General features: G+C 34.4%; 1 pseudogene; it reads right to left on the reverse strand.

Moving 5' to 3' along the window:
• Positions 1–413: 413 nt before the first annotated feature.
• Positions 414–27,960, reverse strand: LOC131168693 (ABC transporter B family member 26, chloroplastic-like; annotated as a pseudogene).
• Between the last annotated feature and the right edge of the window lie 15 nt (positions 27,961–27,975).

Raw genomic sequence — 27,975 nt, forward strand, 5'->3', positions numbered from 1 at the left:
TTCACATATTCGTCTCATAACTGCCAACATCATGCGTCTTCTATATTAAGAAAAAAAATGGCTCTGCAAATTATCTGGAAAAAAAAAAAAAAAAAAGATTGACAATGTAAAGGAAAATACGGATTTGAATGCTGAAGCTGGTAACAATTTATACCTAGCAATAATTAATCTCTGGGAATAAGTTACTATTAAGCAAATCAGCTGAAATTCAACAGTAAGTTTGCTCCTTTGTGACCATTGGTCACAGGTTTGAGTCCAACAGCCTCTCTGCATAAAAGCAACGGTAAGGCTGCATACACTGTAGTGATCCTCCCCCTACTCTCACAAAGTAGGGAGTCTTGTGGTCCAGCAACACCCTTTTTCCAAATTATTCTCCAGCTAAGAAGGCAAGTTGTCCAAATTTGACCAAGAATGCAACAATTTGAACAAATTTTCTTTAAAAAAATCAGATTGAAAATTTCCAAACTGATACAAATTTTAAAGTCAAAATTGATTGTATCAACGATACTTTCATAGAGCATTAGCAGTACATGCCCATCTCTCAAACTGGATATAAAAACTGGAAATAATACGGCATAATCATGTGCAAAACAACTCCCGGGCATAAACTTGGGCAGGGGTAATCAGTTGAAACCGCAGTTTTCCTTGGACAGAAGATCTTCATCCCATTAATGGCATGTTGGTAACAAGAAGTATCCAGAATAGGAAGCGAAAATAAAAATTCACAGCCCCAAGTTAAATAAAGGTATCTGTTTGTAATTTGAAAAGCTGTGCATACAGTCCATCCTTGAGAAGGAGTTCCACGTGGTCACCCATCTGCATAGGCAAGTCATTTGACTCATTTTAGTTTTTGTTCATATACACATTTTAATGGCAAACAAAGAGACTCTGCAGCTAAATCTAATCACCCAGGAAAAGACCTTGTCAAGTTCAGTTGAATCAGTAAACCAGCAATATAACAGAAATTGCTATAATTTCCTGCTCTGCCACAATATAGTCTTTGTATTCTAGCATCCAAAACTCCAACTTTCATGAAATAAAAAAGCCTTACCTCAATAATCTGACCACCATCCATTACCACAATCCTGTCAGCAAATTCAACTGTGGACAGCCTGAAATGGTAGATCACCAAAATGCAATTCAAATCTCACATCCAAGGGCAAAAACAAGATGCCAGCAGAGAAAAATCACCTATGTGCAATTATGATGACAGTCCTACTTGCTTTAACATCATTTCTGAAAGCTTGAAGAATCCCCTGAGATACAATGAATTATGTATCAGCAAAGAGTTAACTTTCATTGCTTTAACCTCATGGCTAGCTCAAAGTATGCGTTACAGTTAATGTAATCTGACCTGTCCAACAAAACCAACTCTCTCTCTCAACCATCTAATGTCCAATTTCCTGATAGAAAAACCATCAACTAAAATCTGTAAATCAGAGACACATATGGAGGGCGTCAAACTAACTAAATTTGAGCATTAGAAATATTTGATACAACATCAAAGTGAGAACTCTAAACCTTAAGGATAAAATGCAAGCATGAATTGAATATTGTTAAGCAGTATGTAACCACCAATTTGTGAACAAGTTTCAAGCTTAAACAAAATTATTTGGGGCTGAATAAAGCAAATGACTTCCATTGACTTTAATGCAGCATTTGAAAGAAGATAATTTCTTTTCCTTTCTTACTCTTTTCCCGCAAATACTGACTGATTTTATGCAGTTGTCCATTTGATGGTCCATTCATGCTAAATCCAAAATTCCAAGTGCCCATGAAGCATAATAATCAAGGCTTATACGATACACAGGTCTCACAAAATACCCAATGATTCAACATTTCATAAAATTATCTTTTTAAGTTGATAGAAAATTAGAGATAAGTATGTCAATATGTAGGCTCATTTGGGTTTTGAAAATAAATATCCAGACTCCAGCCAATGATAACAAAAGGCCAGTGCACACGCTCGATGTCCTAACTAAAAAATAAATGTCTTTGCCATTAGTAACAGAGGACCCATTTTTCAAATACATCCAGCATTGATTAGGAAGGGTTAAATACGAGGTGACAATATTGTGCTTTTCCAAGCTCAATTAGCATGCAATAATTCATGAAATAGTATTTAAGACAAAGTTCAATGTCCATCTAAATAGCATTCATTCGAAAGCAGGATGATTTCACTTTTAAAAACAAACAAATAAAAAATATCAGATGAATATTTGACAGACTGTTGGTGAGGAAAGGTTCACAAAAATGAAGCAGAGTCATCTTAATAAGCAGAGTGGTTTGTGCCATATAGAAAACTCATTGAGCAATTAGTCAAGATAGGCAAATCATTAGTTATCCATTTAATTAATAAATCAACTCCATGATCATGGAGTAATGTAGCAGCATACCTCGCCGTTTGTTGGCTCATGCAGACGAAGCAAAAGATTTAATTTAAAGGTATTCTACAATCACACAACACATTAGAATCACTTCCCCACTTCATCTTGCATAATAGATCCAAGGTATTAAAATCAACTAGTGCTATTAATTTCAAGACATGGTCCTAAATTTCCACAAAATTGTCGAAATTTCCATCAAAAATTCCAATTTCCATCACCCTCGAAATCAAAATGATAATCGATTTCCGTTTTACATAATTTCTTTTAAAATTTCAACGAATCATCCAAAATTTATTGAAATATCAAAAATTTAACAAAACTTGTTGAAATTTTAACTATAGAATGAAATTTCCTTGGAATTCAAATAAGAGATTTAGGAGTGAAGTGAAATTTCTCTCTTAATTTATTTTCTTTTTTTATTGAAACAAAAAGATTATTACGAAGGCTTTTGAAATAATAAACTTACAACATTTTATTTATCCATTCAGGTCTAAATTATCATTATTTTTATAATAAATAATGTTTAAATGATTTATAAATTTCGTTTATTTAACTAAGAATATGTTTAATGCACATTACCTTATAAATATGCTTAAAACGCATGTTATATTACAACTTTTCCACCTTATACACAATATAGATTTATTTAACTTGTAATATATATTAGTTCTAAAACTTATATTATTGTCTATTGACCATTTCTAAATTTTCATAAAAAAAATTCCATGCTTTACTAGTGATAGAAATGAAACTTATATAGAAAATTCCATGGAGACCATTTGGATGAATAAGATTCATGATATCCTTCATACTAATTACTGAGAATTTAAATAGAAAATAGATAATACATTTGATAAAAGCATTATCACCAGAAATTGGTCATGTCTTAACCTTAATCAGTGAATTTGCTGAAGAATCAACACCGAGTTTCAATTTGAAAAGACTTTCCTTATTTCCAGAACAAAGAAGAATTGTTTCAGAAGGTTGAAAAAAAATTTAAATTTTCTATCGATGCAATTCTAACAAACCAAGACAACAATAGGTTCTCTGTCCCTACAGGGATGGAGCAACAGAAGTTTTGAGAATTCAAGAGAAGGACACGGCGTGACGAGTTGTTTATCATTACGATAGGTGTTAAGTGGAAATACAGTGATGTATGCAACTAAGACAAGCTAACAAACTAGTAGACTTGAACATTGTTCCTACATGATCCAATCAATTCAATTAGGCATTTGTCATCTATTTTCATTGTTCAACTCTTTGACAACACGAAAAAACCAAAAGTTCGGTCTTTCCATCCCTAGGATAGATAAAGAGGAAGGGTAGAGACCTTTGGTGTCCCCTCTAGTCAAGAAGTGGGGCCTCACAATTACTATACAATATAATATGCTTTTCTCTTATGCCTTTATTCGTTCCTATTTATTAGATAATCAAAAACAAAGGATTTTGAATACCAATCGAAATTCCTAAGAACTATGCAGAAGGGCTATCGAACAACTAGAAAAAGCCCGGGCTCACCTACATAAAGTAGAAATGGAAGAAGATAAGTTTTGAGCAAATGGATACTCTAAGATAAAATGAGAAAAATTCAATTTGATTAGTTCAACTTTTAAGACTTTGGAACAATTAGAAAATTACAAAAATGAAACTATCCATTTTGAACAACAAAGGGGGATTCATCAAGTTCAGCAGTGGGTTTTTTAACAAGTCTTACAAGGAGCTTTAGGAACTCTAAATAGTTGTTTGAACAATAAATTACATTACATATTATCAGTGCCAATATTGGCATGTTTTGGTCAATAAAAGAAATAATCAATTAATCCTTCTACTGTCTGTATACATTACTTTTTTTTGCTTTCAAAATTAAGAAATACTCATGGTAACCATTCAAGATGACAAAATTCGTAATATTAGGCAAGAACGTATTGAGCAATATAATTGAGAGGTAAAAATTGTAAATACTAGTATCGTACTTCAAGTAGACGATGAAATTGCTCGTACTCATGGTCTTGATGAAGTAATGACAAATGAATTAGTAGAATTTGAAGAGGGTACCATAGGCATTACTCTGAATCGGGAATCAAATAATGTTGACGTTGTATTAATGGGTGACGGTTTAATGATACAAGAAGGAGGTTCTGTAAAAGCAACAGGAAGAATTGCTCAAATACCATTAAGTGAGTTTTATTTGGGTCGTGTTATAAATGCACAGGCTAAACCTATTGATGGCAAAGGTGAAATTTCAACTTCTGAATCTCGGTTAATTGAATCTCCCGCTCTAGGTATTATTTCGAAACGTTCCATATATAAGCCTATTCAAACAAGGCTTATTGCTATTGATATCCCTATAGAATGTGGCCAACGAGAATTAATTATTGGGGATAGACAGGCCGGTAAAACAACAATAACCACGGATACAATTCTTAATCAACAAAGTCAAAATGTAATGTGTTTATGTAGCTATTGGTCAAAAAACATCTTCTGTGGCTCAGGTAGTAACTACTTTCCAGGAAAAAGGAATAATAAATTATTGTGGTAGTTGAAACGGCAACTTCTCCCGCTACATTACAATTCCTCGCCCCTTATACAGGAGCAACTATGGCTGAATATTTTATGTACCATGAACGACATAATTCAATCATTCATGACGATCTCTCCAAACAAGTGCAAGCTTATCGCCAAATGCCTCTTCATCTATTACAAAGACCACCCGGTCATGAAGCTTATCTAGGAGATGTTTTTTATTTGCCTTCACGCCTTTTGGAAAGAGCTACTAAATCAAGTTCTCGTTTAGGTGAAGGAAGTATGACTACTTTATCAATAGTTGAGACTCAATCGGGATGTTTCAGTTTGCCAGGTTTTCTCTTGCCTGCCCATGGATTCAGCAGCATTTCAAAGGGTTGACCTATTCAAGAATCTCTAGATCCATGCTTATTTTCAACTCCTTGAATAATTTCATCGCTTACCATGCCCTTACTTGTCTCTGGGTGCCCAAGTATCCACCATAAGCCTCACGGATAATTTCATTACCCTCACGAGCAAGATCACTCACGTCCCTCATTACGCACTTGTACACATGCTTCTAGAGCTACTCGATTAGCTACAACACCTGACACATTTCCCCAAGGGTGTCCTAAAGTTCCTCCACCGAACTGTAGTACAGGTCCATAACTTCTATTCAATAAGTTATGTACTTGCGGACGATTTGGCTGACCTTGCTCCTCATGACATTTACACATTTAGATGCTACTCCTTGTACTATCAACAAGATTGGCTACCAAAGGTATCTATCCAATAGTAAATCTTTTAGATTCAACGTCAACTATGTTCCAATCTCAAATCATTGGTGAGAAGCATTATGAAATGGCCAAAACAATAGTTGAAGTCACAAAATCTCGTAATACATTTCCTCTTCGAAAAATTCCCTTCAACTATTCGTGTCAAATATTATATAAATAAATAAATAAACACAAAAATAATATATATATATATATAATATAATGAAAATACTAGAAATATAATAAATAAAATAGAATTCATCTTTATGCAAACCCCGTAGCTACTTGTACAAAAAACAAGTGTAATTCCTCACATCATCCAAATTTTGTACTTTTGGAGCTTCAAAATTGAGTTAAAATCAAAATTTAAGACCTTGTTTCTAGACCATCAAGTTTAGGCTTCTCTCCAATATACCTGCTAAGTCCTATCATGACTATTTTGTCTTATTTCTACTTCATTCTAAGCTTCTCTCCGTAATTCTAATTTAGATTCTCCTTAACCCCTAGTTTCATCAATCAAGACAATACCATCTACAAACAACATGCACGAAACCTCATTTTGAATACACCTAATAAGTTCATCCATCATTAATGGAAAAATATAAGGGCCCAAAACATACCCTCGCTATTGTGATTGGAAATTCCCTATACTCTCTACCTATAGTCCAAACTCTAGTAATTACTCTATGTACATATCCCTAATGACATATGTATACCGACAACAACTCCTTTTTCTTCTAGAACTCGCCATAGAACTTCCCTAGGTTCCTTATCATAGGCTTTTTCTAAGTCAATAAAGCAAGTCCCTCTTCTTTTCAATAAATTTTTCCATTAATCTTCTTCATAGACATAAATATATATATATATATATATATAGCTATTGTAGTTGACCTCCGAAGCATAAAACCAAATTGATTTTCTAAAACCTTCATTTCTAACCTTAGTCTTGTTCAATACCCTTCCCCAAAGGCCAAAGTTTTATCGTATTGACTCACAATTTTAATCCCACAATAGTTATTATAATTTTAAATATCTCATTTACTTTGGTATATAGGTATAAAAGTGCTTTTTCTCCCTTTATTTAACATCGTCTTAGTTTTTGTAATTGTGTTAAGTATATTGGGTGACCAAATAATTCCATATCACTTGGGCATTTCCAAACCTCAATTTGGGATGTCATCTAGTCCTATAGCCTTTCCATTCTTAATTTTTTTAAATGCAAACTTAACTTCACCAAGTTTTGCGAATGAATCTCAAGTTTTTAGCCTTTTCCTCATTTTTCAGTTCTACTTTTAAGCCCTTTACTTGGTTTTCATTAAATAACTTATTAAAGTAACTTCACCATCTTTCTTTTATGTCTTCTTCTTTAACCAAAACACTATCATCCTCTTTTTTTTATACATTTTATTTTATCTAATTACTTGCTCTTTCTCTAGATTTAGCAAGTTTAAATGTCTTTTTCCCATTCTTTTGTATCTAGTCTAGCATAACAACAACAACAACAACAAAACCAAGCCTTAGTCCCACTAAGTGGGGTCGGCTATATGAATCCTTTTCCGCCAATTTATGCGATCATGGATCATTTCTTTTGATAGATTCAAGGATATTAAATCCTTACTCACTATCTCCTCCCAAGTTATTTAGGTCTACCCCTACCCCTTCCATTGCCCCCCACAGTGTAACTAAGTAACTCTTCCTCACAGGTGCACTATAAGGCCTACGTTGCAAGTGTCCATACCATCTGAGTCCTCCCTCCCTTATCTTATCTTCTATAGGACATACACCTAACTTACCACGAATATGTTTATTCCTTAATTTATCTTTCAATGTTATACCACTCATCCATCTAAGCATTCTCATCTAGGCAACTTTTACTTTTTGGATATTATGTTTCTTCGTCACCCAACATTCCGATTCATATAGCATAGCTGGTGTTATAGTTGTCCTATAAAACTTCCCTTTTAATTTTAAGGGTATTCTACGATCACATAGCACACTTGAAGCACTTTGTCATTTTACCCAACCTGCTTTAACTCTATGCATTACATCATCTTCAATTTCTCCTTCAGCTTGCATAATAGATCCAAGGTATCGAAATCTACAAGTGCTATTTATTTCTTAATCATCAAGTTTAACTTTATCTCCAATATTCCTCCTATCATTACTAAAATTACATTTCATATATTCTGTTTTATTTCTACTTATCCTAAAGCCTCTAGATTCCAAAGCTTCTCTCCATAATTCTAACTCAGCCTCTACTCCATCCCTAGTTTCGTCAATTAATACAATATCATCTACAAACAACATACACCATGGAACCTCCTTTTAAATACTCTTAGTCAATTGGTCCATCACTAAAGCAAAAAGATAAGGACTCAAAGCAGATCATTGATGTACACCTATGGTAATTGGAAATTCTCTAGTTTCTCCATCTATAGTCCTTACACTAGTCATTACTCCATCGTACATATCCTTAATGACATCGGTATACCTACAACATACACCCTTTTTTTCTAAAACCCACTATAGAACTTCCTTAGGTATCCTATCATATGCTTTTTCAAGGTCAATAAATATCATATGCAAGTCCCTCTTCTTTTCCCTAAATTTTTCCTTTAATTTTCTTAAAAGATAAATAGCTTTTGTGGTAGATCTCCCAGGAATAAAACCAAATTGATTTACTGAGATATTCATTTCTAACCTTAATCTTTGTTCAACTACCCTTTCCCATAGTTTCATTATATAAACTCATAAGTTTAATTCCACGATAGTTATTACAATTTTGAATATCTCCTTTATTTTTGTATATTGGTATTAAAGTGTTTTTCCTCCATTCATCTGGCATTTTCTTAGTTTTTACAATTGTATTAAATAAATTAGTTAACCATATAATTCTGTTATCACCCAAGCATTTCCAAACTTCAATTGGGATCTTATTTGATCCCATAGCTTTCCCATTTTTCATCTTTTTTAGTGCAAACTTAACTTCGTTAACTCTAATTTTGCGAATAAATCTTATATTTTTAGTCTTTTCCTCATTTGACAATTCTAAATTTAAGCCTTCTATTTGGTTTTCGTTAAACAACTTACTAAAATAACTTCGCCATCTTTCTTTAATATCTTCATCCTTAACCAAGACAATATCATCCTCACTTTTTATACATTTTACATTTCCTAAGTCCTTGCTCTTCCTTTCTCTAACTTTAGCAAGTTTAAATATATCTCTTTTCCCTTCTTTTGTACCTAATCTATCATACAAACTATTAAATGATCTATATTTAGCTTCACTAACGGCCCTTTTTGCATCTTTTCTTGCCTCCTTATATTTTTCAAAGTTATCTCTGTTTTTACATTTTTGCCACGTTTTATACCAAATTCTTTTTGTCTTTATGATTTTTTGTACATCTTTCTCCCACCACCAACTCTCTTTGCTATTCAAGAATCTTCCCCTTGATTCACCTAAAATCTCTTTTGCTATCTTTTTAATAGAGCTAGCTAATCTATTCCAAAGAGTATTTGTATCTATCCCATCCTCTAAGGTCCAATCCCTATCTTTGATCATTTTATCTTTAAATTTAATTATATTTTCTCCTTTTAGGTTCCACCATCTAATTCTCCTACACTGGTTTATTTTATCATTTTTCTTCCATTTTTTAATACATATATCTAACACTAAGACTCTATGTTGTGTGGTTAGGCTTTCACCTGGAATAACTTTACAATCCTTGCATGATAAACGATCCACCCTCATAGTTAAAAAAAAATCTATTTGACTTCTATTTTGTCCACTTTTAAAGGTTATTAAGTGTTCTTCTCTCTTCTTAAAGCAAGTATTTATTATACTAAAATCATATGACATAGCAAAGTCTAAGATCATCTCTCCAGACTCATTTTTGTCTCCATATCCATGTCCTCTATGTATCCTCTCATAATTTTTATTATCTCTTACAACGTGTCCATTCAGATCTCCTCCTCCAAATTTTTCCTCGGTCCTTGATATACCTTTTATAATATTATCAACATCTTTCTAAAATTGTCTTTTAAGGTTTTCTACTAAGCCTATTTAAAAAGCATAAGCACAAATGACATTTATTATCTCTTGTCGTAAGATCACATTTATTTTATGATTCTATATCCTACTCTTATAACATCAATCGCATTGTCTTTAGGTCATTGTCTACAATGATTTCTAGCCCATTCTTATGTTTTTTTTTTCTTTGGTGTATCAAACTTTAATCCTAGTTTTTCAATTTCTCTTTCTTTTTCCTATATCCATTTAGTTTCTTAAAGGCATATAATGTTAATTTTCCTTGTAATCATCGTGTCAACTACTTCCAATCTTCTACTAGTTCCAATATTCCAAGTTGCTAATCTAACCATTAGACTAGCAACTTTACCTAAAAGCTTAAGATGATAGGTTGTGAGCCAACATCCAACATTGTATATCAAGCCTTAACACTCCACAGCATGCGCAGCTCGACAGCACATGGAGAGATATACAAACACACCCAATATAGGGTTATAGAATTCTTAACAAACAATCAATAAATGCAGGCAACAAGACTAGAACCCAAGAACTCCTGGAAACCTATATCCGATACCATGTTAGACTACCACTTTACCTAAAACCTCAAGCTGTTAGGTTGTGGGCCAACAATGTATATCAATCCTTAACACTAACCATAGCCTTTAAAACTAACTTCTTTACCTGTCCATTTCCAGATGTCAGGACCCTCTCATATTTGACACTGTACCTGAGCACCGAAACAGCATGTTGCTTCGAGGCGATGACCTAGACCACCCTTGCCCATTTTTTGCTACACGTGAGTAGCTAAATAAAATGGATTGTTCATAGGGACCACCTTGGTGAATAATCAGCAAGGATTTATACCATAGAAATATGACAAGTTCAATGCTGGCTGTGGGCATGTTCACATAATTTTTGCAATTTATTCATTGTCCTCCTTCCTTAAACTTTGGCTTTGTCTTAGTATTAGTACAAAGAGATTACTTTTTCAGTTTTACTCAAATCTAAAAAAAAGGGTTAGAATGTCTGAATGCCACACAGGTGCAGTCAGGTACCATGAGTTTAAAATTTAAAAAAAAAAATGCAACAACCAGTGCACAAAGCTCCCACACCATTTGGAGAGGCTATTTCCATGAGTTGAAACTGTGATCTACCAACAAAAAACATTTAGCTCCACATTTTTATTATAAAAATCTGATAAATATGAGAGAAAAAAAAGTTTGTAAAAGCTGCTAGAGATTTGGCATCAAGAAATACAGAATCAATATAATGCATGGTGATGTAAATTACAAGCTTCTGTACCTCACACATCACTCCCAGCTATCCATGCATGTATTTTACATGAATTTAATGCATTTCTCTCAAACAACTAATGTAAATTTTAACCCATGTAAGGACAGTTGTAATACATCAAAGATAAAAAAGCATACCATTGGCCTTGAGGGATAGTAAAAGGACACATTCACAAACTCTATATGTCCCAGAAGTCTCTGCAATTTCACTCCTGTACGGTGCAATGGGTTATGAATGAACATTTTATTTATACAAATACTAGTAACTATTTGTGAAGCAGAAATTCAAATTACTGGCCCTTCAACTTTGCGAACTCTAGCTAAAAAAATTGAACAGTTTGCATAGTCAAGCAATGTACACAGCTTTTCTTTTATTTTTCTTCATTTTTTCTCATGTGAAATCTTTCTACACACACAAACATTTATATTTATGACTTCAATTTCAGTTGAGCTCTATCTTCAAACATCAACGCTTTTATTTTGATTTATAATGGATTGGAACTTTTTTGCCAATTGTTAACTTTTATGCATACTACATAACATAGATTTCTAATTTTATTACATATTTATTTTGTTTGACTAAATTCCTCTATCTAAAGAAAAAAATGTTTTTTTTTATAATAATTAAACTTCACACAATTCATATCTACTGGTGTTTTCTTTTTCCTGCTAAGCATTCCTCCATAAAGCCACTCATGAACACACACTTCCAAGTAATATATATTGAAAATATAACAGAAAGCAAAGTATTCTTTGATTTTTAAAATTTTTTTTTTAATGAATACTATATCCATGTGGGCAAATAATGCATATTGTAGCATATTCCACTTCACAAAATGAACAGAATGCGCACACACACATGCGCAGGGGTGGGGGAGGAATATGTTCCATAACCAACACGTTCTTCAGCAAAGTGACATTTCAAGTTTCCATCAATCCTAAAACAACTCCATCCCATTAAGCATACCTTCATAAAGCCACTCATGAACAAGCAGTTTCAAGTAATGAATCTCAGTTATTCTTTGTTTTTTTTTTTTAAATTAAAAAAAAATTAAATCCCATATCCATGTAGGTAAATAATGCACGCATAGCAAATTCCACTTCAAAAAGTGGGGTGGGGGAGGAATATGTACTATAACTAAAACTCAGTTTAACTAAATGAAATTTCAAGTTTACGACAATTCTAAAACAACTCCTCCCCCTTCCCCACCCGCCCCAACAAATATTTACACACACATATATCAGCAGTCCTTGCCTGCTGACAAGAATTGGTTGCTGGGTGAGAGATCCATCAACTGGAAGACCTTTTCACTTGCTCCAACAGACTGCATTAGAGATGACAGATTGTCTCCCACCCTCCAAGTTGCATAAATCAACCACTCACAGTATAGTACATACTTTGTAAGTTGCTCAGGTGATATATGACAAGTCAGAAGAGACAGTCCCCCCAGCAGCAATGCAAAAACCCACAAAATAATTTAAAAAGTAGGCAAGAAGTTAAATTATATGTGCCGATTAAGACTCATTTCTCATCTAACAATATTAAACAATAAAGTCAATGTAAGTTGTGTTTCATTAGGACTTTTAAACTTGATTTTATCAATTTTAGACAAAATAATCAATTTAACAAAGGACAACTGTGAAGCCCAATTGTCCTCGTCACCTCTCATACTAGTGATGGGTTTGATTAAATTCTAATCTAACCATTATTAAACAACTATGATCGCTTAGAGGGTTCTTGGTCAGGTTTTTGTTACCGTGATTTAATTCTATCAGTTTTACGACAGAAGGAGAAGCCCAGTGGTTGCAGTACTTCAACTCATTAGAGATGAGGTTTCAGCTCCCCCCAAAAGTGTCTGGAGGGGCATTTGAGGGACTTCAGAATTAATTGAGCTACCTCTGTGAGGGCCAAAGGTAGGATCTATGTACCCAAAAAACAAATTCTAGAAAACCAAATAATTTTTGGTTAACCAATATAAATCCAATGTCAGTTCTGTTTTAAAATGGCAGTTTGGGTGAAAAATTGGTCATTTTGTGAAAATACTTCTAAATTACTTGAAACGTCCAAAGTTCAGCAAGAAATTTGTAAATTCATAATTACTGTCCTCTTCAATTTTGGTATGGACAACGGAGTGAATGTCAAAGCTGTAAATTCCAACTGAACTTTCAGACCTTGATAAGTTATGCTACCTTTCACCTTGTAACAATGTCATGCAACATCTAATTTCGCATGATTATTTGACGTCTAGATCTAATTGCACATTTTTCACTCTTTGGGATATGGTCTCTAAAGAAAATCATCTGGTGCAGTCCTTCCTCACCATGGAACTAATATTTTCCGATCTAGTAGCAAAAGAAGAGATTTCAAATAGATTCAGAATTTATATCAGGAGAATGAGACATCTCCCTATAAAAATCTGGAATAAACCAGAAGGAAAACATATAAACAACAAAAGAAAGAAAACAAAACAAACAAAACAACAGCTCCCAAAATCAAACCATCACATCACTCCAATCTTGCTGAAATTCCAAAAAGCTACCTCCATTGAAATACCCCAAACCAACACACACAACAAGGCCATGTAGTGAATCTTTTCCCAAACCAGCTAAGAATTCAACTTCTTCCCCTAAAAGATACATGCATTATGTTCCAACAATACCCCCACAACATGCGAAGAAGCCACATTTCCATACGCAGCTCTGTCCTTCCTTCTTCCAAAACCCACAAATGAAATAGCCAAAAATTTCTCCCCTGATTCTGGACAAACCCAGCTTTCTCCCATAACACCAAATAACTTGCTCTAGACACTCCAAACAAAAGCACAGTGCAAAAAGAGATGGGATGCCGCCTCTGAATTATTATAGCAAAGCACACAAACATCTGGAGAAAGTGCTTTCAATGGTCTCCTAATCTGCAACAAGTTAATGGCATTGATTCTATTAAGCACGCCCAACCAAGTATAAGCCTCCATTTTTGGGGGTACTTTGGCCTTCAAAATAATAGAATAAAGAGGAAAGGAAGAATTAGATTGGGTCAGGAACTAACAAAATGATTTACAAGAATATACCCCCGAATGATCCAAGGACCAAGAGCGAGCATCCATTCCCGAATAAAAATAACAATTATTCAATAAAATCAACGAGGAACACTCGACCAACTCCCTATAATTAAGAGGTCTCCTAAAATGAAAATCCCAAGAAGCCAAAGGACTATTCGAATCAACAACAAAGAAAGAAATAACTCTTCTCTGCCCTGAGCTCAAACAGAAGAGATAAGGAAAAGAGGTGGATATGACACCATTCCCCAACAAAGGGTCTTTCCAAAAACGAATCCGATAACCCCTTCCCACCACAAATTTAGTGTGAGGAATGAACAAGGGATACATCTAAGAGAAAGATCTCCATAGACACTCTGAAGAACATCTAAAATTAACATTGATATCCCACCCAATCTCACTCAAACCCACACTTGCTTCTAATGACACTATGCCAAAGGGAAGAATCCTTTAAGGCCCCTATTTGGAACTAGAAAAATATTAGGGAAAGGAAAGGAAAATACCAAAGAATCAGCATTTTCATGTTTGGTTATCAAGAAAAGTGAGAAAGAAAGTATGAAATATACCGAATCCAAGAACAAATTTTAATTTTATACATCATTAATATTAGATTTTGATTAATTTTCAATCATATCAAATAAATTTTCATTTTTAATAGTACTTAATATAGAAGGAAAATACAATGAAAAATGAGTTTCCTCCATATATTCTTTTCCCTTTCTTTTCTTAAGAAAAATCCTTGATCCAAACGGATCCTAAGGGAAAAAACCAAAGCCATTTAGCTAAGAGAGCAGTGTTTTTAGACACCAACCCTCCAAGATCCAACCCACCCTCCAATTTTGACTTGCACACCACATCCCGACTCACCAAATGATCCTTATGACCCCTGAATCCAGACCGCAAGAATCCTTCATAATTTTCTCAATCTTACTAGCAATCCCCCACAGGAATCTTAAAGATTGACAAGTAATACAACGGGATACCAGACAAAGGCCTGAATAAGAGTAATTTTACCCTAAAGAGAAATCCCCCTCCAACCATCCAACACTTCGCACCCTTTCCACTATTGGATTCCAAAAATTCAAAGATCTAGGATTATCACTCAAAAGGGACCCCTAGATATGTCAAAGGCCAATCCAACAAACCATACGCCTCATTAGCGGACCACTCCCTAGCAGACTCATCAGGCACATTAATAGCAGCTAGGCTGCTCTTCCCCATATTAATCTTAAGCCAAGACATGCTCTTAAGACCATGGAGAATACCCAAATACTCTTGAAAGAAGGGCCATGATCATCTAAAGGAAAATGGGGTCATCAGCAAACTAAAGGTGTGAAACCACCGCATCCTCTCTCCGCACTGCCAACCCTTTAACCCAGCCCCCTATCCACTACTCTATCCACCATTTTACTCAAAACATCCACTACTAAGACAAGCAAAAAAGGGGGAAGAGGGTTACCTTGTATAGTGCCCCTCGAGGCACTAAACCAAGACTTAGGTTCACCATTCACTATTACCAAAAAACACATATTAGACATACAAACCCACACCCACCCAACACTATCTCTCACCAAATCCTTTCCTCACAAAAATTTGATCCAAGAATTCCAACTAACTCTATCATAAGCTTTCTCAAAATCCAATTAAAAAAAGATAACCCTCTTCTTTCTACTTCAAATATCCTCAACCACCTCATTAGCCACCAAAATAGCATCCACTACTTGTTTAACCCTCATAAATAGACTTTGAGCACTAGAAATTGTCATATCAAGCACCGCACTCAGCCTATGAGCTAAAACTTTAGGATAATCTTATAGGCTTATACACACTAGAAACGAGAATAATAGGTTTGAAGTCTTCTATCTTGATAGATCTATTCTTCTTAGGCACCACAACAATAATTGTGGAGTTAATACTCTTGCTGAAAATCCCCTTCCCATAAAATAATTTAGCCAAAGGCTTTAAATAAATCTCCCTTAATCACATCCCAACAATCTTGAAAAAAAAAAAGCCATATTAAAGCCCTATGGTCCCGAAGCCTTATCCCTCTCCATACCAAATACAAGACCCCTCACTCATTCCTCATCAAAAGGTCTCTCCAACCAACACATTTAATCTCCAAAACTAGGATTCCACTCTAAACCCTCAACCATCGTTCTAGACATCATTGTTAGAATATAGGTTAGAACAGAAATAGGTGATCCAAGAGGCAATCCGACACTCCCTCTTCCCACATCCAACAATCTAATCAAACTCGTTCTCATTTTCCCATCGCTAGCTTTGACCCATTTAAACTTGATCTTTTATCTCCAACTTCTCATTTCCTTAAAATTACCTCTTCCAATTCATTCTTCAAAGAGATCCTTTTCGCCTCCTCCCTTCCCGAGAGATTAAAATCTTCTTTCCTATCCAGTGAATCCAACTCACCTACGATGCAGGAGATTCTAATCCTAACATCACCAATTACCTCCTTATTCCATTCTTTCAACTTGTCCTTTAGTTGCTTCAATTTCCTCATAAATCTAAACCCTTCCCAACCCCTCTCCATTTCCTCTCCCCAAGAGCTCCCCACCAGTAGCTAAAGAGTCACATGATTCAATCACGTTTTTCAAAGCTAAAAGGAGTAGGGCCCCAAGAAACTTTACTTGATTCCAACATAGAAGGAAAATTATCAAAAGTAAGCCTCAAGAGAACAGCTTAGGAGAGAATAGAAAACTCGTCCTCCCACTCAGTACAAAACGAAAACCTATCACGCCTACTAGCCACAACAGTAAACAACCACCCACCCCCCCCCCCCCCCCCCCCCCCAAACAAAAAAAAAGAACCAAATAAATGTAGCATCCTTGAAACGGAGATCTCTAAAACCACTCCCCAATAAAAAAAGTCAAAATGCTACATGCTAGTTGTTATCCTACCACCCCCCTTTTTCTCCCCCATGGAAATAATCTAATTCCATGAAGCAATGTGCTACAAGACAAATCTCTCATTCCAAATCTTTATTTTTCCTCTTCAGTATACAAATTCATACTCTCCGCAAGAAGAGTAAGGGTGAACAACCAATGAAATAAGGATGAACAATCAACCCATGAAACATAAGATAAAAATAGATAGTTAGATGTATGATAGGGTTAGTTAGTGTATGTATGACTAGTATGCATTTTTTGGATAAGGATTTAGATACTAGGGTTTTGGGTCTAGCCCTAGGTGATGCGGCAGGATTAAGGATTGTGTCTTCTACAGTTCTACCTCCTTTTCTGTGATTACTAATGGATAACCCAAGGCTTGGTTTTAGAATTAAGAGGTGCAACAAAAGGAGCTCCTTTCATCTCCTTTTCTCTTTGTTTTGGTTGGCGAAGTGTTAAGTAGGATGATGGTGAGGGCCATCATAAGGGGTTTTGTACAGTATATTGCCTTGATAGGGATGCACTGATTATCTCTCATGTGCAGTGAGCAATTTGTCAAGATACTATTCTCTTCCTATGAGATGATAGGTCATCTTTTTGTAATGTTATCACTATATTAGAAATTCTTGAGTTAGTTCTAGAGCTTCAGCTTAGTTTAGGTAGGTGAGGTTTGGCTACTATCAACTTAACCCAGAGGTGACAACTAGATATCCATTCTTGTAGGTTATGGGATCTCACAGTGGGCTTTGACTTGTTTAGAAGTTTCATTAGGTGGGAATTCTTGTTTTGAGATTGGGATCTAGTAGTTACTAAGGTGTTGAAATGTCTTGATGGCTCAAAAGATGTGCTCTTCTGTTTTGGAGGTCACATGACTTTAATCCGCGCTTGTCCTTATTCAATGCCCTTGTATTTTTTTATCCTAGTTTAAGATTCTGGTTGTTAAAAAACTAGAGAGGATTATGAGAGATTTTATTTGGTCAAGGGTGGATGAGGGGAGGGACCATCTTCTGAGTTGGGAGGTCATCGGCAGGTCCAAGGAAGAGCAAGGCTTGGGTCTCAATAATTTTGTGTCTAAAAACATTGCTTTGGTGGGTAGGTGCTTATGGTGTTCTCCTTTGGAAATTGATTCCCTTCCACATAGGGCTATTAAAAGGACGTTTGGTTCACAAGAGAATGGGCAGGATGCTAATATTGTAGCTAGATTTTCTCACAAAAGCTTATGGAATTTCATTTATAGGTAAATCATTTCCTCTTTCAGTGTATCGTATACAAAATGGGACATGGCCGTAGGGTTGGTTTTGGAAGGAGATTTGGCTTGGGACAAACACATTTTCCATATGCTTCACCATCTATTTTTTGTCTGCCTTTGCATCTTACGGCTCCTATTTCAGCTTTTTCTTATTAGGGAGGAGCTTTCCTTACACCTGAATTGGTTACACTCTAATAAGGTATTTTCATCTCCTTCTTCTCCTTCTTTTGATAGGATCTTTTTGTGAGGATCAACGATTTGAAAGGCATAGAAATAAGGCGAGGAGTTCTAACACTTGTGGGTAAGGTGTAAGCTTTAAGGCGTAAAGGCATAAGTCCTATAGGAATTTTATTTTAGATAAAAATATGTAAATAAATTACCTATATTTTGAGGCTAAGAAAAAATTAAGAAAATAACAAATAAAATTTTCAAGTCAAATACAATTTGTACACTACTTGGTCATTCTCAAAATACTAACTTGAATTCATTAAGTAAATAATTCCGAAACAGAGTAATAATATTATCCCCTAGGGAACATTCCCACAGCTAGAGTTTTGGACTTCCATGTTAAGGTCTCAGCTTCCAACCTTGGGAGGGGCAGGAAGGGGCATGGGATGGGAGATGGGCTACCTCCCATTGTGTAGCCCAGGCCTAGAGTGGGCCTCCAACGGTCCAAAAGCTTTAAAAATAAAAAAGGGATAGATGTAACATTACAAAGTTCAAACTTACTTTCATAATGACACAACTATGAATTATTATGGAAAGATTGGGGTTCAAGTTTTAGGGATCAACTCTTTCTTCATAAAACAAGTTGGTATAATTTTCTAGCCAAATCTAAGTTGAAATTCACACACCCAGGTGCAAGGCATGCCTTCTATACAAATGTGTAAACCTTGGGGTATGAATGTGTTGGTATTTTGGGATTTGGTATTTTAGACTGTGCCTCACGGAATTTCTGGCATGCTTCATCTTGAAGCAAACCTCGATTGAGCCTCTTAAAACATTGGTACAGATGTTAGGACTCCTTTGAGGTTTTTTCTTGCAAGTCTTTCTTTTCTCATCTTTATCATTCATTTCCTCTTGCTAATTGAGTGCCGAAAGCTAAAACTCCTTCAAAGGTGAAGGCATTTGTGTGGATGGCCACTGTTAATGGAGATAACACCAGCAATCTGCTGCATATTAGAATATCTTATATGGCCATATCTCCAGACCTATGAGTTATGTGTTACGTTAATAGTGCAGATCATGCCTATTTATTTCCTCTGCTCTGTAGGTTGGTTCTCGTCAAACAAATTTTTTCGGTTAAACTCTTGGATTATCCTCATTCTTGGAGGTTTTTTTCTGGTTGGTTTTAGAGGGTTTGGGAAGCAAAAAAAATGCAATGATTTTGTGGCAGCTGCAGTTTTTGCTATTATTTGGGTGTACTTTGGCTGAAGAGAAATTTCTTGAATTGAGGCATCTCTTTATACAGGACAGAATATTTATATTTTGGACTTCCATTTAGGTTTACTGTACAGGGTGAGTTGGCAGTACGGACTTTTCAGGCATACAGTGTGATTGGTTGGTTTCATTTGTTTACTTTGTTTTCCTATTGTATTGTTTTCTTTTTTGCTTTTTATTCTTTTCCTCTATTATCTTGAGGATTTCTCATTCTCCTTGAATATTCTTTTCTCATATAATCAAAAATTGATGTACTGCAATGCTTTGATTAATATTTTAGATAGAAATATGCTACAATGCTAGAATCCTATTGAAACCATTGGACCAGTATACTCGCTCACAATCACAAATTTTTGATGCAAAATTTAAGCAGCAAGATTGCTAAAACATATTCAAGTAACTAAGTTACTAAAGACATCAATTCTATAACTGTCTATGAATTTGTTGGCCAACATCTTAAGGAAAAAAACTATATCAATTACAGTACTTGGTGAATAAAATAATTTCTGATCATAGTTTGAAATTTTGTTGAATGACTATGCTCACATAGAGTATGGAGGGAAAAAATCCAGAACACAGAAAAATACAACCATACAATAGATGACAAGATAATGGCATCCAAACTCCAAAGCTTATGTGACCCAGTAATATATATATACAGGTTATAAAGAAACAAATTACAATTCAACAGTATCCAGCCAGGGAAATTTAAATAAGTATTTTGAAAAAAAAAAAAAAAAAGTAGCATCAAGAGAAGATAAAACAAATTTTGTTAGAACCAATGTTTTAAAAGGCGAAAGCATAAGGCGAGGCGCTCTAACCTTTAAGAAGCGAGGCATAAGCCTTAAGGCGTTGGGGCTTATCCGTTTGAGATTTTATTTTTAGATAAAAATATGTAAATAAATTACATATTTTAAAAATAAAGAAAAAAATTAAGAAAATCACAAATAATGTATAAAAAAAAATCAAATATAATTTGCAAACTAATTGTTGTCCATTCAAAAAAATTGCTAACTTAAATTCATTATGTAAATCATGACAAGAGATAGCTATAACATTACAAATTTCAAATTATTTTTCAAGACCTAAGATACAAATAAATTGTTTTGGAAAGGTTGAGGATCAAGAGTTTTAGAAATCAACTCATATTTTGACATTCCTTTTATATAAACATGGAGTTAATATTTTCTAGCCAAATCTTACTTGAGAATCACACCCCCAAAATGCGTATGCCTCAAGTAAAAAGGCCCAAAAGGCGTGCCTTTTGTGCAAATGTGTAAGCCTCAGTGTGTAATGCATTAGCCTTTTTGGGATTTGGTATTTTAAATTAAACCTCAAGGCGTTTTAGGCATGCCTTGCCTTGACGCAAGCCTCGATTAAGCCTTTTAAAACATTGGTTAGAACAATAAGGAAAACATGGAGAGTTTGTTGAAACACTACTCCTTACGACTAACATTCCATTAATTGTTGGCAATTCCTCTCAATAAATTATGAGAAAACTATCAGCAATTTTTTGGCCAAAAGACAGATTAATGGAGAAAACTGAAGTTTTGTAACTTACAAATTAGGACATGGAGTCAAACCTGTGTTGAACGATATAGAGTGTTGAAACTCAAATTCCAGAATCCATAAGCCACACTTTCCCGCATGCTTACAAAAGCTAATTTGTCCAGCCATTGCTTGTATCGACCACCATTAAGGACAGATAAAATGTCCGTCATGATCACAATTACACAATTGTAAGCTTTGGGTGCCAGTGTTTGTGCCTTGATTATGTAGAGAGAGAGGGCAATAATACTTGTGCCTTGATTCTGACGGGTGTGTGCAAAGAGAAAAGGCCAATGCAAATACAAAAATATTCATTGCAATAATACTAGTAAAAACTATTGCCTTCCAAGCTCTTTTCTTTCAGTTCCATTAACTCGGACAACCCTGATCAAAGAAATTGTTTCTCGCGCAACCTGAGGTTCAGAAAGAAAAGATGCTCAAATAGTAGGACTAATTTAAATTGCAAAATTTTTAAGGCAATTTAAATTAGTTTTCTGTTTTTACTTCATTGGCACGGGCAGTGTACTCTTGGATAATTTTTGCTGCTTTGTTTTGGTACCTATCCAAGAAAACAAGTTTTAGTGATACTTCCCAAGAATTAAAAGGTGGATCAAATGAACAGAAACAAAATTTAGAGCATTTAGAAGGAATAGATAAATTTAAATTCACGTTTAATATATATGCTTGGAGCTAGTAGTGCTACAGCTTAAAGCCAATCAAGTAAAAGCCCTCCATTTCGCAAACAAAGATAGTTCACATAAAAATTTAGTTTGTACAATTTATATATGATTCCTTCAACCAGTACTCTTTTTTAGAAAACTAGTGAATATGTCATGTGTGTTGCATGTGATTTGATGTGAATAATTTTGCGTTAAATATTTTTATATTCTTAATGAAGTTTAAATATTTTAAAACAAATTAATATTATATTGTCATAATTAAGTTTATAAGTATTGAGGTATGAATACTTAAAGTCACAAATAAAAACTATATGTTATTTCTTGTTTGGAACTATAAAATACGTAAGACATGAGATACTATTATGACACTGTAAATATAAAGACCTGACAAATCTTCTAAATATTAGATATGATATGGCAGGAGTGCTCTAACTAAAATTATATAAAATAATAAATTATAGTATTTATATAGCATTATATGTAGAAAATCTAAGAAATACACATACATTTTTCCTTCTTTTTTAGTAAGAAATCCTAATACATTAGTTCTTCCAATAAAAATATCAATAAGCTTATTGCAAGTTCTAAATTGTTATTTACTATCTAAATCTTTAATAATTGTCACTATTTGTTTACTTAATGATAAATTTATGAGTTTTTTAATTTTAAATTTTATTATTTGGAAGGTACTTCTAGGTCTACAATTTTGTTTCTAAAATTTACCTTTAGTAGTTAGATTATTATTTATTAAATATATTAGACACTTCACAATAATCTTAAAAACGTCAGAGAAATTTAGCTAGCTTATTTCTAGATATATATTTTATTTAAAATTTATAATATCATAACATTTATCTTATTATTTTAATCAAATGATTTTTTTTCTTTTTTAAGTTTGAAATTTAACTATTTAAAATAAAATTTCTAAAGTAATTTTATTTAGTTTTCATTTAATTTCATTTATCTTAGAAATGTTTTGTCTTCTTTTAAAAGATAATAATATTTTTATATATAAAATGATTTACACTGTTCATACATTTATACATGATATGTACAAGTCCTACTATTTTTTAACAAAATGGAGTTTCCTCCTTTAAATTCAAACATTAACTTACCTAAAATATACTTTCTAAAAATAATTTTCATTTAATTTTGGTTGAGTTTTAGGAATATTTTTTCTCACTTTAAAAATAAACAGACAAAATGATAGTTTTGTCCACAAAAAATGATTTACACTGTTTGTACTAAAGATAGTGTTATAAACCATGGGGGGTCCTCTCAATGCAAGAAGGGATTTTGTATCCTATACACTAAAAAACAAATAACACATACTTAATGTACAGGCATGCATAATACATACATATATATATATGTGTCCATGTGAGAGGGAGGGAGGGAGGGAGGATGCATTCACACCTAGTCTAAGCCTTGTCAGTTCACTCCTATCAATAATTTTTTTTATAAAAAACTCTTTACCAAGTTTTCTTTTTGACAATCCGACAGTTGAACTAGACACACTAACTATTCTGACTGTTGAAATACATACACATGCATGCATGCGTCCATATATATACTCACATGTGTGTGTATTGCTAGGATTCCCAAATTAATTGGAATTTCTATTTAATGTTAAGATTTCCAAATCAATTGTGATTTTTATTTAACGTGTTACGATTCCCAAATTAGGCAGCTTTACACTGCTTTTTGCAGGATGCTCACGGTACTGTGGAAAGAATTGCCATCATGAGAAAGAAAGGATGTCCATCGAGTGAACTTGAACCCCATTTGATAACCGATGGGGTACAATCAAGCTAGTCCAAATTAAAATCCTATGAATGGCCTAAAATTTTCAAAAGATGCTCTAATTTTGACCACTTTGATTGAAGCATGCTTGTAGTTGAATGGGACCCAAATTTGAGATACTCACACACACACACACACGATATCAAACAAAGTTTAAATCCAACAGCAACTATCCCTCTTTGCAGTCCTGTGTGGCCCTACAAAAAAGTGCTTTAGTTTTACATCGTGTCATTTGAACCCTCATTTATATATATATATATATATATATATAGAGAGGGAGAGAGAGAGAGAGAGAGAGAGAGAACGAGAGAGCAAGTTCCATTTACACCTAGTGTGAAACTTGTCATGTTAACTCCTCTCAATAAATTTTTAATCATGTTCACATTCTGACAATTCTACAATTGAACTAAATACAGCAATTGTTCTTGTCATGTGTGTCAAAGATAAATCAACCAGATATTCCCCATTACCCTCACAGCAATCATTTACTGTGAACACAAGATAAAATAAAACTCAATTTGGAGCAGTGTTTGGATGAAAAAGTTCATAATTTCTTATCACCTTGATATTTGACATGCATGACAAGAATAAAATGATAATGTGATCCAATTGTTAGATAGTCAAAATGAGAACAGCATGAAAATTATTGAGTTGTCAACATAACAAGTTTTACACCATCTGTAAATGAATCTTTTGTGTGTGTGCACACAACATGTCTAAAGAAAGAATCCTCAACAGAAACAGGTTGAAGATTCTGATGCAAGTATTGGTTCAAATTTAACTTGGAAGTTAAATAGGGAATAAGCTCCAGAAAAGACCTGATATACCTGCCCCAACACTTAAAACAAGTAAACAATGAAGATTCCAAAAACCCAAACATCATCAATTCTGAGCATTTTAAAGGGTTATTGGCAAGAAACTGTGTGCATGCAAGAATAGTACAAAAATTGTCACCTACGAATGGGTCAAAGAAATAATAAATACAAACAAAAATTTCATAAGCAACAGATTGAACACATTAAACACCAGGTAATTACAAAAATAACCTCATTTTTATTTCTTTGTTTTTGTAACCATAAACGGAAATCATAACTCTGAAAGAGAGAAACTTACAAACCAACCTACTGATCCTAATAATGTGTAAAGAGGTACAAATGCTTACTGGCCATAAATCAAAAATATTGTTGATAGAACAAAGCATATTGCCAATGCTGATAATGAGAGAGGCCAAGCTAAATTTAGAAAATTGATCAATGCACCTGTCCCCTGACAGTTATTGTTTAACTTGAAATTAGACTCATAGAACTGAAAGAAATCCATCAACATTAAAGCTTGTTTTCAAGGGGAAAATACCTGAAGGCCATTGCGTGATATCATACTTATATCATTTCCTATAACATAAGACAGCTATTGACAATCTGCTCCAAGCCTGCTCGTTAAATCACCAACTTCTCGCATGTCAAAAAAGAATATATCCTATTTCAATAGTAACACAAACCAAGAATATTGTTTATCAAATGAATAAATATATGTGAAAAGTAAATTTGGCTAACATAACAAGTTTGATAAATACAATCGGCAGCAAGCATTTAAACAAAAACCTGTAAAAGAATAGCTGAAATTAAAGTTTCCCTCAGATGCCTGACCTGCAAAATTTTGCAGAAAGAATCGGGTGATATCACAATCATGAACCAGGGGAAAAAATGACAATGTTTAGAAACCTAAATTCAGAAAATAAGATATTAGTTTTGCATGAATGTTATTAACAATGTTCAACAGATTAGATTAATGGAGAGTGGTGAGTCTGGTGACTAATGATTCGTGGCTTAGATGTTTCTGGACATCCCTAAAAACCAACATCTTGAATGGAGCCACCAAAAAGATGATTTCACCAGCTTCAAATAGCAATACAGTATAAAACCTTACCCACTTAAAATTGTCTTTTAAAAAGACAATGGAGCCATTTTATTTTTGTTGCACATCCAAATGCACCTTCATATAGCTGACTCATCAAGTGGGACTCAAGTTGATTTTGTTTGTTGTTTTATCCAAATGCACCTTCAGTAAGTGAAGATGATTAATTCAGATGAATCATAACCTATAACATCATTCAAAATGATGATGTGATTAGCCCAATAAAAGATCAAGAAGACAAGGAGAATAAATCCAAGGAGTAAATATGAAGAAGGCATTATCTACATCCGATCGGAGTAGATGCATTTCTAGATCAGGTAGGAGTAGATTGATGGCCCTAATCAACAAGATACTTAAAAGACAAAATAGGGTGTTGAGAGAGCACCAACTCTATATCTCTTCAAGAAGTTTCTCCCTCTCCCTAGAAATTTCAGGCATGCTGCCTGCCATCAGGAAGAAGCCTCCAGAAATTATAGTCAGCAAACCCAGCCGCCTAGAAATTTCCCATTCGGGTTGCAACCGACATTAACAAGTATACAAGGAGCTTAAGGCTCCATTGTTGCTGTGCAAGAGATGTGATTGTTGTCCAATAAGAGTGAGCAGGAAAAGAAAGAAGTGTGAATGTGTGCAAAGCTCCGAAAGAGAGTCTTAAGTGTGTGTGTGAGTGGTGGGTGCTGGTCCTGCTAGACATCAATCCAAGTGTATGTGTGAGAGTTGTTCTTGAGTGTATGTGAGTGTGCTTGAGTTTTGTTGTGAGTCTAACTATAAGATGTTGGGCACCTAATTGATTTCCTTAAATTGATTTTTTTTAGTCAGGAGATCATGGTATGAGGAGATTCTGCTAGTAAGTAGCCTAGGACTGTGACGCAAATTGGTGTGGGACCAAACTTACTTAGTTAAGCGCAGGGCTACAAGCAAAATAGAGAAGCTCAGCCATAACAAATACAAAAATTGGAATACTCGCATGCAATTTCACCTGTGTGGACAAGAATTATGGAGATTGTTGGTGGTAGTCAGACTACACAACCAACAGATGTTGAAGAACTGAAGAAATGGAAAGTGAGAGCCAGCAAAACGTTGTATGTGCTAGCAGTAACTGTAGAAGACGAGCTGTAATTTACAACACACCAAGGACACAAAAACACCCAAGAACGTGTACACACCCTAGCAACTCTATTCTCCACAACAAATGACACAAACCTCCCACAGTTAGAAAATGAACTTTTGTCAATCTCGCAGCAAAACATGACTATAAGTCAATATTTTACAAAATTTAGACATATTTGTCAAGAAATTTCAAAATTAGATTCAAAAACTTAAAATTTCAGAGGCAATGATGTGAAGAACTATTATTCACGGCCTTAGGCCAGAATATAATGGTCTCATCACTGCCACTCATGGATGGGCAGAGAGAGTACATTAGCCACCCATGCAAACAAGCAAATGTTTGGAGTCAGTGAAGGATGAGGAAAAGGATCTCTTTAATAAGAGAAGCTTTAAAAAGAATAAAGCAGCTAAGAAAACACATGTTGGATCAAACCAAGAAGGATGCTAGAAGACTGACGAAAAAGACCATATGGGAGGAGCTCTCAACAAGGGGGAGCTCAAAAAAAACATGATAGAGAAGAAAATAAAGACAAGGAACATCCACAGCAAAATAATCTATGTTATAACTGTTGCAAAAGAGTTTCCTTTACTCGAGAGTCGAGATTGTTGGCACAAACAAGTAGAAGGGAATGCTGCAACATCCATTAAGAGTAAAAATGACAATAAAGAATAATGGAAACTGGAAGCATCCTTTCTGTAATAGTGGTCAAGTCAAATGCAGAGCATGCAGATTGCTGCATTGCTGAACCTTTGGAAGGTCAAGCTAGAGGAGAAAGTAGAGCTAAGTCCCCAGAAAAATCAAGCAGTCCATGGTAGACAGGAATGCACCAAAGGGTTTCAGAAGAAGATATACTGAGTCAATTAGAATAATGTCATGCTTATACAGTGGAATATAGGTCAGAAAGTAGTTTAGCATAATGTCTCGCACTCTTACTTAATCACTGTTACCACAAAAACAGACAATCCACAGGGAAAATTACCTAACAAAGATAAAAGTTACAAACTTCCCAAGATTACCTTTTTAAAATAAATAAAACTTAGGAAGATACTCACCAGGATCACATTAGCAATCCCAAAACAGCCACTTCGCAGGCCACTGAAATTCACATAAAATAGCATCAATCAACCATAAGGCCCTCAATAACATATGACACTGAACAGCTTAGGGTCCATTAAAATATATTTGTTTTTGTTTCTATTTCTACTTTTTAAAAAACTGGTGACATGAAATATGTTTGGTAAGTTTTCAGTTTTTCAGTGTCGGAACACAAATCAATTACCAACGTGGAAA

Source organism: Malania oleifera, chromosome 11 (genome assembly GCF_029873635.1).
Source record: "Malania oleifera isolate guangnan ecotype guangnan chromosome 11, ASM2987363v1, whole genome shotgun sequence".
Taxonomy (NCBI): Eukaryota; Viridiplantae; Streptophyta; class Magnoliopsida; order Santalales; family Ximeniaceae; genus Malania; species Malania oleifera.